Source organism: Hippopotamus amphibius, chromosome 5, assembly GCF_030028045.1.
Source record: "Hippopotamus amphibius kiboko isolate mHipAmp2 chromosome 5, mHipAmp2.hap2, whole genome shotgun sequence".
In the NCBI taxonomy this organism is placed as follows: Eukaryota; Metazoa; Chordata; class Mammalia; order Artiodactyla; family Hippopotamidae; genus Hippopotamus; species Hippopotamus amphibius.
In genome coordinates this window covers 97237789-97248041 of record NC_080190.1, presented here as the reverse complement: position 1 = coordinate 97248041, position 10253 = coordinate 97237789, and the positions used below count along the sequence as shown (strand labels likewise).

Below are 10253 nucleotides of genomic sequence, written 5' to 3'. Positions count from 1 at the left end.
AGACTCTAGGTCCATCCACTTCACTACAAATAACCCAATTTCATTCTTTATTATGGCTGAGTAATATTCTATTGTATATATGTGCCACATCTTCTTTATCCATTGAACTGTCAATGGATATTTAGGTTGTTTTCATGTTCTGGCTATTGTAAATAGAGATACAATGAACATTGTGGTACATGTTTCTTTTTGAATTATGGTTTTCTCAGGGTATATGTCCAGTAGTGGGATTGCTGGGTCATATGGTAGTTCTAGTTTTAGTTTTTTAAGGAACTCCCATACTGTTTTCCATAGTGGCTGTATCAATTTACATTCCCATCAACAGTGCAGGAGGGTTCCCTTTTCTCCACACCTCTTCAGCATTTATTGTTCCTAGATTTTTGACGATGGCCATTCTGACCAGTATGAGGTGACATCTCATTGTGGTGTTGATTTGCATTTCTCTAATGATTGGTGGTGTTGGACATCTTTTCATGTGTTTGTTGGCCATCTGTATGTATTCCTTGGAAAAATGTCTGTTTAGGTCTTTTGCCCATTTTTGGATGGGGCTGTTTGTTTTTTTGATATTGAGCTGCATGAGCCGCTTGTACATTTTGGAGATTAATCCTTTGTCAGTTGCTTCATTTGTAAATATTTTCTCCCATTCTGAGGGTTGTCTTTTTGTCTTGTTTATGGTTTCTTTTGCTGTGCAAAAGCTTTTAAGTTTCATTAGGTCCCACTTTTTTATTTCCATTACTCTAGGAGGTGGGTCAAAAAGGATCTTGCTGTCATTTATGTGATAGAATGGTCTGCCTATGTTTTCCTCTAAGAGTTGTATAGTGTCTGGCCTTATATTTAGGTCATTAATCCATTTTAAGTTTATTTTTGTATGTGGTATTAGGGAGTTTTCTAATTTCATTCTTTTACATGTAGCTGTCCAATTTTTTCAGCACCACTTATTGAAGAGACTGTCTTTTCTGCATTGTATATTCTTGCCTCCTTTGTTGAAAATAAGGTGACCATATGTGTGTGGGTTTACCTCTGGTCTTTCTATCCTGTCCCATTGATCCATATTTCTGTTTTTGTGCCAGTACCATACTGTCTTGATTATTGTAGCTTTGTAGTATAGTCTGAAGTCAGGGAGCCTGATTCCTCCAGCTCGGTTTTTTTTTTTTTTTCCTCAAGAATGCTTAGAGAGATTTGAGTAGATTTTCCTTAAAGATATAAACTTCAAAGTAACTGAAAGTTACTATGAAATAGAAACAACTAGAAAATTTTAAAACTATGATCCTAAAAATAATATTCCAGAAACTGTTCATTCTTGAAAACTGTACCACTTCTTATTCAACTACTGACCTAAGTAGTTTGTTATGGTAGATAACCAGTCCAAAGCTCCAACTTCCATCACCTTTGGTTGATTCCTTTTTGTGGATATTTAGAGACCCTGAAGGAAGCTACCAACAGAATAGCTGCAAGTATTTTTCATTTCCTGTTTGAAGTCTCTTCCCCTTACTAAGATCACTCAAATCTCTCACCTTACCCCTCCCTCCCTCACATTTGTTTCTGAGGCATTCTTCAAGTAGTTTACAACACTCAGTGAAAAGTGCTGAAAAAAAGGATGCACTCACTAAGAAAGACTCTAGCTGGCAGGATGACCACTACCCTTGTTTCTACCTCTGCCCCTTAGTAGAATGGCACAAATTTTAAAGGAGTAAGGGGAGTAAAATGTTGAAAAATTGTCTCCTGTACTGGGCAGGGATAGCTTTATCACAAATAAAGGAGAGATATTTTGCCCAGGCCCCCCACAAAGGTTAGATGACTCAAAATTCTAAATTTCTTCTACTCCCAGAAGTGAGCTAACAGTTTAGAATTTTAAGCTCATTATGAGAAATGGAGCCAAATCTACCCTAAGGGAAGAAGATGGAGACTCGTCCTGGGAGCCTGGCCCACTTATCTGCTAAGCACCAAAGCCTCAGGGCCTAAGGCCCATAAACATGTTTTAAATTTAATTCCCTTTATACTTAGAAGGAAAAAAAATAATATAAAAACAACTAATACATGCAGTTGTAAAATATACTTTTTTAAAAAATATTTTTTATGTAGGGAGAAGCCTTTAAAAGTCCTAAAGCACCTCTAATTGACAAGCAGCTTTACTGATGCTCTAAGGGTAAACAGTAGTTTGGGAAGTTTTCTTGGGTTGAAAAGACTGGACCCATGCAAGTACAGCACTCTAAGGAGCCAGGATGGAGGTCGGGGGCAGGAGAAGTGGATAGCAATGCATAGTTGGGCTTGTCCAGTTCAGGCAGGTGCAGTCCCCAACACCACCAGCACACAGCAGAAAGGGCAAGTGGAAGGACAGTGAGTACCATAGGTTAAAGGTGTGGTCTTTGAAGTATGAGCATTCTTCCCATTCTGCCTGCCAGGTTGGGCATAACTTTTAGGACCCTTGAAGAAAGAGTAAGATTCAGAATTCCCATCAACCCTATCAGGTAAAAGCCTGAGTCAGTTTAATTATTTTAGAAACATAAATAGATGTATCTTTTTCCTAAGTGTAATAGACAAAGTCACCTCTGATACACAGGCATATTGGGAAAAAGCCTTTTTGAAGAAAGAAATGTTTCATCTTTCATATCAATAACAGCTTTAGGGGTAAATAGAATTCCTGGGGAAGGAACATCCTCTATTACAGGTTCTTCTCAGTCTTTGACAACATAATTCCAGTGAGTATTTTCTCCTCCAGAAGTATTGTACTTGGAGGGAAAAAAAAACAAAAAAACAGTTTTGTGATCCTGAATCTGCAGGGGATGCAGACTTCAAAGGCTTCTGTATTTAGGCTGATGGAGTACAGGACACACTACTCTAAAATATAGCATCTTGGCATACTAGATATCTTAAGTTGAAAGAGATTGAGAAAAGAGCAGGTCACTCTGAAGGCCTCCTCACCCTTCTTTGATAAAACAGGTCATAGAACTCCCATGTGAAAAGTACCTTCCCCATACCAGGAGGAAGGAAGAGCTTCTCACCAGAGAATTTGGGGCCAAGAAATCTACAAACACATATTGTTAAACTAACCCTTATCTCTCTTCATCATTTACTACCCTTAGCCCAAACCCCTTTGTCTTATCACTTCTTCACAAATTTATTTTTTTTATTTAAAACGTATGAAATCTCCCTGTTTTGCTCACTTCATTGTCTTGTGATGCTTTGCATGCATATGTGAAAAATGACTAGAATTTATATGCTTTTCTCCTCTTAAACTGTCTTTGTCAGTTTAATGTTCAGACCCAGACAGGGACCCTAAGAAGACTGAGGAAAATTTTTTCCTCCTTCACAAGGTATTTCAAAGTACTATGAGATAATCCAGTTACTTTATTCCTAAAGTAATATCTATCTGAAGTATGCTATTTCCTGAGCATTAATCAGCATAAAACTTCTTTTAGATTACCTCCCTTTTTCCATTAGAGGTCATTTTATCATTCTTGCCACAGTCATTGTGTAAAGAAAATTACACTGGGTTAAATGAAGAAAACCAACTGTTTAACATATTTCTGTGATGAAAGCTAATGTGGAGAATGTCAGATATACATGTACTAGTCTATTTACTAATATATATGCTTTTTAAAGGGAACTACTTTAGAAGGCTTGTTTTGTCACTAATTCAAAAATAAGTTTTGCCAATGATATTATGAGTCATTTTTGTTTGTTATTTTAAAATGACTCCCAAATGAAATCAGGGAGTTAGACCTGCACAGGCATTTCCTTTGAAAGAATGCAAAAAGAAAAGAAAATTGGTTGGAACACTGAAAATTGCCCTGAATGTATTGTGTAACCACTAAAGACAATTGAAATTTTTAAAACATCAATTAACTAGAAATTTTATTTGCCAATAGTGATATTACTTTATTAAGCATTTAACAATTAAATTTTTCTTTAAACTTGAAGTATATTTACTACTGATATTGGGGAAATATAATTAAAAACAAAAACTCTTCCCAGCCCAGAGATTTTCTCCACAAAGGAAGTAGAGAAATAAAATAGTTTAGTTATTGAATAAGCATTAAATTACAATGTGATAGGCATCACAGGCAGCTCACTAAACGATAAACTAAATGTTCCCCTTCTATATAGCCAAGCAGATACAACCGATTCATGCACCTTCTCAAGATAATCAATAACTAGTTCTCAAGTGAGAGGATGTGACAGAACTGTTTGTCCTACGTATTTCACCCTAGACTCACCTGGTAAAATTGGGGTAAACTTCTGTGTTAGCTATTCTGTGTTAGCTGTGTTAGCTAATTTCCAAATGAAAAATAAGCTTTTCATATCTTTATGACACAAGATAGTTTTGCAACTTGGATCCAGGTGTCTCCCTCCCCGTTAGGCCCTGACCCTTTCACAGAAACTAAAAATAGGCACTGTCTTCTTTGATGATTACATTTCTAAGAAATGGCCCCCATGTCTTGGGAAAAACATTCCTGGATTATAAAGTTACCAAAGACCTATTTAGTCTCTAAAAGGATCTATGCACATTCCAAAGAAATGAGAAAGTAATTACAATAAAGTTTTCTAAGATAAATGTTCTGAGTTAAAAAAAAAAAGTGAGGGAAAATATCTTCAGTAGGGAGAATTAGCCTTTTTAAAAAACCTGTATTTGTCCTGACACTAATTAAACAAAATTAGGCATTTTTGAAAGCCAGGAAATTGGGTTACTTGTTTCATGATGTACAAATAATATAATTTTGAGGAAGACCTTACCTCAAAAAAAAATTACTTTTTCCTGGCTGAGTGAAACAATGATCTAGCAAACAAACAAACAAACAAACAAAAGGTAATTACAGATTATAAAAAGAGCTAAAAATAAATGAACGAGGTCTTGTGAGAAAGAATTTGTGTGTGAGGTGGAAAAAATTAATTTGCTTGAGGTGGTAGGAAACATCTCTTAGCAAGTGACATTTCAGAATGCAGTACTATGCAGGAGAATGAACCATCCGTGCTGATGAGTGGTGGAGGAACTTTCCAGGCAGAAAGAAGAGCTGGGGGCAATATGGAGAAGGATGGTATGAAACGGTCAGAGGATAAATATAGTCCAGAGCCTGAAGTGCATGTGGGAGTTTAATTTTATTCTAAACATGATGGAAAATGGCCGAAGAGTTTTAAGGAGAAATGTATGCCCACTGATGCCTCTGTGAAGAGTGGGTTGTGGAGGAGGGGATAGACAAGAATGAGACTCCACTCAGAAGGCCTGTATTAGGTGGGACAATTTAGACAGAGAGACGAACAGAATTGATATGCATTTTAGAGTTAGAACCAATACGATTTAGTGATGGATTAGATATGAGGAAAGGGAAGAATTAAGGATTACTGCTAGGTTTCAAACCTGAGTAGTTTAGTATATAGGAAAGAGAATAGGAAGAAATTTTGATTGATTTGATTTGGTTTTGGTTAATGCTTGGTTTGGGGGAATGGAATAAAGAGATCTGGTTTTGGTATAATAAATTTGAGAAGACTTTGGACACCCAATTGGAAATATCAAGTAGGCAGTTGTCTGGAAATCATGAAAGAGCACCAGACCAGAGATTTAAATGTGAGAGTCATTAGCAGAGAGATGATCTTTTTAACTAGAATGGTTAATAATAACATAGTAGTTAATTTTTTTAAAGCTTACTCTGTACAAGGCTTACTCTGTCAAGTGTTTTATCAAATATCATTAATTCTGAAAACACCATGAAGGTAGTACTATGATTATCCCTACAATATAGATAAGGAAACTGAGATTAGGAGAGTGATTTTCCCTAGGACACCCAGATATTAATTTGCAGATTCTAGGAAGAATTCTGCTAAGTCAAAGAGCAGAACACCCTGAACTCCCTAATCAGCTCTTGAACACTTTCTATTACTAAATAGATTCTTCCTCTTTCATATGCAAAATCCTTGATGACACATTTGAGCAGCTGCTATAATGAAACTCAACATTGTGTTATTTTGCACTAAAAGAAATGTCATCCCAACCAAAAGAGGGAATACCAAATATGAGCAAGACTCAGATAAATCAGTCACTCATGGTATCAGAATTAATCCATTTCTATTTGGCCCCTGTGTAGAAGTTTATGTGTTGGGACTACATAGCCAGAAAGAACTACAATGTGGACCTGTGTTCTCAAGTTGCTTATATTCTAGCTGTAGAGGAAAATTTACACATACAGAACAGTTGAAAATGATGATGATTATGATAATGATAATAGATAGACACAGAGAGATAGATGATAGATAAATGGAGGGATATAAATGCCAAAGAGTGGCAGAGACAAACCATTGAGTCATTAAACAAAATTTACTGAAATCCTCTGTGTGCTGGTCACTGTTCAAGGACATGGCATATAGGTACATCAGGAAACAAGACAGACACAGGCACAAGTCTCTTTAGTCTTTTTAATCTCTGACAGCCCACTCACCCTTCCCAGATCTTTTACATGCATATCACACAGCTGTGTAATCTCGATTTCAGAGTGGTCTACAGAGGCAAAAAGCACAGCTGACAAAGTACATTTAGAAGGAAGGACCCAGACTGTACCTTTCAAAACCAAAATTATTTTTTTTGCACTATTCTTCAGCTTTTGACCAGTACGCTATTTATTATTATAATTGCTTCATGAATTATGTCAAATGGTGCACTTAAAAAAAGATATGCTGGTGCTCGCTTTGGTAGCACATATACTAAAATTGGAACAATACAGAGAAGATTAGCATGGCCCTGTGCAAGGATGACATGCAAATTCGTGAAGCATTCCATATTTTTGAAAGACAAATATTGTATGCTAACTCACATATATGGAATCTAAAAATGGTACTGATGAACTCAGTGACAAGAACAAGGATGCAGATGCAGAGAATGGACTGGAGAACTCGAGGTTTGGGGGGGCGGGGGGGTGAAGGGGAAGCTGAGACAAAACGAGAGAGTAGCACAGACATATATATACTACCAACTGTTAAATAGATAGCCAGTGGGAAGTTGTTGTATAACAAAGGGAGTCCAACTCGAGGATGGAAGATGCCTGAGAGGACTGGGACAGGGAGGGTGAGGGGGACTCGAGGGAGGGTGGGGGGGGAGTTGAGAGAGGGAGGGAATATGGGGATATATGTATAAAAACAGATGATTGAACTTGGTGTACCCCCAAAAAAAATAAAAAAATAAAAAGATATGTTGAAGCCCTAAATCCTGGAATCTGTGAATGTGAACTTCTTTCAGAAAAAAAGATCTTACAGATGTCATTAAATTAAGGAAGTTGGGATGAGGCCATCCTGGATTAATTCAGTGGGCCCTAAATCCAATGACAAGAAGTCCTGATAAAAGATAGAAGAGATGATGCACATGGAAGAAGAGGCTAAGTGAAGACAGAAGCAGAAACTGGAGTGATGTAGCCATAAGCCATGGATGCCAGGAGCTATCAAAACTGGGAGAGGCAACAAAGGATTCTCCCCAATAGACTTTGGAGGGAATGTGTTCTTGTGGACAAAATAATTTTGGACTTCTAGGCTCCAGACCTATGAGAGAATAAATTTCTGTTTTGTTCCTAAACCGCCAAATTTATGGTAATGACTTAGTGGCAGCCCTAGGGCCCTAATACACTCCAGTTTTTAAAATAGACTTTATTTTCTACAATAGCTTATGATTTCTGGAAAATATGAGAAAATAGTACATAGAATCCCATATGCCCTCTACTCAGTTTTCCCTATTATTAACATCTGATATTAGTATTGTACATCTGCTACCATTAATGAACCAATATTGATATATTATTGTTAACTAAAGTCTATTGTTGATTCAGATTCCTTTAGTTTTTACCTAATGTCCTTTTTCTGCTCCATGATCTCATCCATAATAACACATTACACTTAGTCCTGTCTCCTTAGGCTTTTGCACATTTTTTGACCCAGTAATTCAACATCCAAGAATTACTCTAAGGTAATAACCATAGGTGTGCGCAAAGATTAAGCCACAGAGGCATTGTCTAAAAATTTCTGAGGAACCAAAGACCTTTTGCTGATGTGGTGTTATATCTGTCCATAGTATTTACTATAGTGGAAATTAAAACTGAGAAAAAAAATTTAAATATTTATTAATTCATTTTAAAATAACAATATTATGCCCATTACATCTTTAAGAAAAATAATTATATTTTTCAAAATGAAAAAAATTGATGAGAATGTTAGGTAGTTAGTCAGACATTAACAGCAAGGAGGTGTCAATGGCAAAAAGACAAGAGGGGAGTAGTCAAGTCACACCCCAGCCACCTGAGAAACCTCCCCTGACTCCAGCCAGAATGAACAAAACTATGCTGGTGGGCAACTCCTCAGCTGAAGCTATTTGACATAATGCATACCAACCCAGTAAGAAAAACAGTGGAATTCTTTTACATTTTTGCAAATGTTTAAATATTTAAAGAAGATAAATAGAAGAGTGCTGGGTTCTCGTATATGCATTCAATCAATTGCAAAATCACATATCATATAGCTTCTGGAAATCTCCACTGTTCATCTGTGAGAGAATGAGAGTAAGAAATGCAATAACATCTTAGAATTATAATGAAAATATATCTGACTTCATGGACCCCCTGAAAAGATCACAGAGAGTCTCAGTGTCATATGCTGGCCTAAAACAGCAAAAAGCATGAAACATAAAAATATCAAATAGTAGAGGATATCATTAACTGATCCTCCATTCCATGTTATTAGGTAAGAATTTACACAATTCTTAACTGAATGCAAGCCTTTTCTTTTCTTTTCTTTTCTTTTCTTTTTTTTTTTTTTTTTTTTTTTTTTTGTCTTCTTACTCTCATTATGCCAGCAGAGGCACTTCCTCCTTTTAGGAATAATTTTTTGCTTCTGCATTTCTCCTCCAGCTTGTTGGAGGGCTTTTTTCCTCTCACTCTACTCCAACCACTCCTCTATACAGGCTCCATCAAGTAACACTTAAACTGACTCAGGACTTTCTCATATTTTTTTAATCTACCTCTTTCCATCTACCTTTCTCTTTTTCCTTCCTCTTTCCATTACAGTCAGATTTCTTCTTTTTCCCCTTTGCTTTCTAAAGTAATAAGGTAAAAATTAAAGATTATAGTCATATGCAGTATACAAAGTGAAAGTACCCATGATTCCCTAACCCTCACCAAAATAACCACAATTCCTTGTCTATTATTAGGTTTCCAGATTTTGTTTCTCTATAAGCTATTTACATATACTGTTTGGAACTTGCTTCTCAAATATTTTTATGTCAGTACTTATAAATTTACATCATTATTTTAAACCACTATAAGATATTTCATTATGCAATGGAATGTACCAATGTTTATTCTATTCCCTATAGAAAGATGTTTTAATTTTTCCAACTTTCTGCTATTAGAAACAATGTGAAAAGGTATATTTACTTTTGCACATGTTTAAAGTAAATATTATGTCCAGAAATTGAACTACTTGGACCAAAGTGTATGAACATTTTAAGTGTTAGTAAATATTGGCAAATTTCCTCCTAAGAGTTTGAACCAATTAAAACTCCCACCAATAGCTTAAGTTAATTATGGCCAGACTTCTTAAAAGAGCTATCTATAGCAATTCTCATTTTTGCACCTCCCAAGCCATTCTCTATTCACTCTTCAGCCCTAAGTGGTTTCTGCCTGAAATTCCCCTGAAATTCCTCTTGCCAAAAATGACTAATATGCACTCTGAGTTTCTAAATCCAGGGAAAGTTTTTCAGCCCTTCTCCTTTTTGCTGTGGCTAAACATTCTCTAGTTTTTGAATGGTTCTCTTCCCTTTTGTGACACCACGTGTCCCTAGATTTTCTGCTACATTTGGTCCTCTCTTTGTCAAGCTCTTACTCCTCAGTCTGGGCCTTGTTATCTTCTTATGTTATACCTTTTATTTGTTCTGCCTCATCCCCCTCTATGGTCTTAATTGTCATCTAGACATCAACGATTCCCAAACACAGCCCTTTCTACTAAACTCCAGATTTGCTTCATACTAGGCCCACCCACATGAATGTTCCTCAGAAAACTCCACATTCTAAAACTCATCTTTTCATTCTTCACTGCAATACACACCCCAAACTTGCTTTCCTTCTTATGTTTCATATCTTAGCAAATAATGCCAACATCTATCAAGTTAAACTTTACTCTTCTCTCCCTTGCTTCCTCCTCCCTCTACTCTTGAACTCCCCACCATTCATATCCAATTAATCATGTCTTGTAAACTTTATCTCCAAAGATATATTTTCAATCTG

The 10253-nt window shown here is 36.2% G+C and overlaps 1 non-coding gene across 1 annotated transcript; it reads left to right on the top strand.

Annotated features, from left to right (window-relative positions):
* The first annotated feature begins 6669 nt into the window (after nt 1-6669).
* LOC130854649 (U6 spliceosomal RNA) lies at nt 6670-6775 on the top strand. Its single transcript, XR_009054098.1, has one exon. It is a non-coding gene; the product is annotated as a U6 spliceosomal RNA (small nuclear RNA).
* The last annotated feature ends 3478 nt before the right edge of the window (nt 6776-10253 follow it).